This window comes from Agelaius phoeniceus, unplaced genomic scaffold (genome assembly GCF_051311805.1).
Source record: "Agelaius phoeniceus isolate bAgePho1 unplaced genomic scaffold, bAgePho1.hap1 Scaffold_109, whole genome shotgun sequence".
In the NCBI taxonomy this organism is placed as follows: Eukaryota; Metazoa; Chordata; class Aves; order Passeriformes; family Icteridae; genus Agelaius; species Agelaius phoeniceus.
In genome coordinates this window covers 969,726-972,225 of record NW_027509875.1, presented here as the reverse complement: position 1 = coordinate 972,225, position 2,500 = coordinate 969,726, and the positions used below count along the sequence as shown (strand labels likewise).

Sequence of the window (2,500 nt, the reverse complement as noted above, 5' to 3'; positions counted from 1 at the left end):
AGAGCCGGCGCGGCGCGGGGGCCGACGGCCGCGCGCCCCCGGCCGCGTGCCGTGTGCGTTGTGCGCGTCGTCCCGTGAAAGCGAGAAGCGGGCGGGCCGCCCTGTGCCCCCCGCGTGTCCGGCGCGCGCCGCCCGGCCCTCCGCGCGGAGGCCGGGCCGAGCCCGGGCGCCTGGGCCGCCTCCGAAGGACGGCGTGGGTGAGGTCGGCGTCTCCCCTCGCGGGGGGAGGCGGTCGGGGGCGCGGGCTCCCCCGCCTCTTGGCCGGCCTTCGGAGAGTGGGTTTGTTTTTTTCCTTTTTTTTCCTCCCGTTTTCCGTGTGCTCGTACGGTCTCGGAAGCCAGGCGCGCGCCCGCGCGTCCTCGGCGGCATTGTCCTAAACCAAAAAAGGGGCCGCTCTGGCGTGAGCGGTGCCCGAAAGGCAGACAACTCTTAGCGGTGGATCACTCGGCTCGTGCGTCGATGAAGAACGCAGCTAGCTGCGAGAATTAATGTGAATTGCAGGACACATTGATCATCGACACTTCGAACGCACTTGCGGCCCCGGGTTCCTCCCGGGGCTACGCCTGTCTGAGCGTCGCTTGACGATCAATCGCCGTCCGGGGGCCACCCCGGCGGCGCGGCTGGGGTCGCCTCGCAGGCCCGTCGCCCGCGGCGGGCGGCGGCGGCGGCGGCGGCGGCGGCGTGCCGCCGGTGGCCGGAGGGGAAGGCGGTCAGGGGTGTTGGGCGAGGGAAGCGCTTCCCTCGGCGGGCCTCGATCCCTTCCCTGCGGGCCCGGCGGGCGTCGCCGCGGTCGTCGTCGTCGTCGCCGCCGCGCGAGGGCCTTCGTCCCCCTAAATGCAGACTCGGGGAGCGCTCCGTAGCTCCCCGCTCCCGGAGCGAGCCGCTGGGGCGGAGCTCGTCCTCGCCGCGGGGCCGCGCCGCGGATGCGGCGGCGCGGCGGCCTCGGGGAGAGCGAGAGACGGCGTCGAAAGGCGCCGCCGAGGGCCGAGAGAGAAAGAGAGCAAGGGAGAGGGGCGAGAAGGGGAGGCGAGGCGCGGGCCTCGCCCCCGGCCTTCCCCCCCGCGCGGGCGGCTGTCTGCGGGTGGGTACCGCGGCGGTACCGTGCCGTGCTGCCGCGCGCGCGAGGCGAGAGCGCCGGGGACGGGGGGGGGTTCCGACCCCCCTCCTCTCCCTTCGCCCGCGCCCCCCCCCCCCTCCTCTTCTGTCTCGGTCTCGGGGCGCGCCCGAAGGGCGCCGTCGCTCCCCTCTCTCTCCCCTTCGCCGAGGCCGTCGCACACGCCGCCGCCGCCCGGCCGGTCCTCCCGCGCGGGGCCGTCTCTGCCGCGCTTCCCTTTTCGGTTCTCGTCTCCGGGATGGGGCTCTCCGTCTCTCTCTCCCCGTCGCCGGCCGGCCGGGCGGTCGGTCGGTAAGGGGAGAGAGAGAAAAAGGCGGCCGTCTCCGCGCGCGCGCGCGTGCGCGCGGCGCGGCGCGGCCGAGCTTTGGGCTTGCGACCTCAGATCAGACGTGGCGACCCGCTGAATTTAAGCATATTAGTCAGCGGAGGAAAAGAAACTAACGAGGATTCCCTCAGTAACGGCGAGCGAAGAGGGAAAAGCCCAGCGCCGAATCCCCGCCCCGCGGTGGGGCGCGGGACATGTGGCGTACAGAAGCCCCCCTCCCCGGCGGCGCTCTCGGGGGACCCAAGTCCTTGTGATCGAGGCCGCAGCCCGCGGACGGTGTGAGGCCGGTAGCGGCCCCCCGGCGCGCCGGGCCCGGGGCTTCTCGGAGTCGGGTTGCTTGGGAATGCAGCCCAAAGCGGGTGGTAAACTCCATCTAAGGCTAAATACCGGCACGAGACCGATAGCCAACAAGTACCGTAAGGGAAAGTTGAAAAGAACTTTGAAGAGAGAGTTCAAGAGGGCGTGAAACCGTTAAGAGGTAAACGGGTGGGGCCCGCGCAGTCCGCCCGGAGGATTCAACCCGGCGAGTTGCGGTCGGCCGGCGCGGGCTCGGCGGATCCTCGCCTCCGCCTCCCCTCCGTCCCCCGGGCGGAACCCCGTCCGCGGGGGCGGGCCGGGGGGGGCGGGCCGGCGCGGGGACCGCCGCCCGGCCGGCGGCCGGCCCTGGCCGGGCGCATTTCCTCCGCGGCGGTGCGCCGCGACCGGCTCCGGGTCGGCTGGGAAGGCCTCCGGCGGGCAGGTGGCCCGGCGCCGCGCGAGCGGCGGCGGGTGTTACAGCCGCCGGGCAGCAGGTCTCGCCGAATCCCGGGGCCGAGGGAGAGGACCGCTGCCGCGCCCTCCTCCCCCCCCGTCGGCGGCGCCGTGGCGGGGGGCGTCGCTTTTTTTCCTCTCCTCCTTTCCCTCCCTCCTTCGGGGGGGTGGGGTTGGGGGGGGGGTGGGCGGCGTCCCCGCAGCGCGGCGTTTCGCGCGGGGGTGCGGGGGCCGGGCCCGCCGGCCCCCGGCGCCGCTGTCAACCGGGGCGGACTGTCCTCAGTGCGCCCCGACCGCGCGGCGCCGCCGGG

The 2,500-nt window shown here is 74.3% G+C and overlaps 1 non-coding gene across 1 annotated transcript; it reads left to right on the top strand.

The window, feature by feature from the left end:
• Positions 1-424: 424 nt before the first annotated feature.
• Positions 425-577, top strand: LOC143692966 (5.8S ribosomal RNA). The gene has a single exon (XR_013180503.1). It is a non-coding gene; the product is annotated as a 5.8S ribosomal RNA (ribosomal RNA).
• The last annotated feature ends 1,923 nt before the right edge of the window (positions 578-2,500 follow it).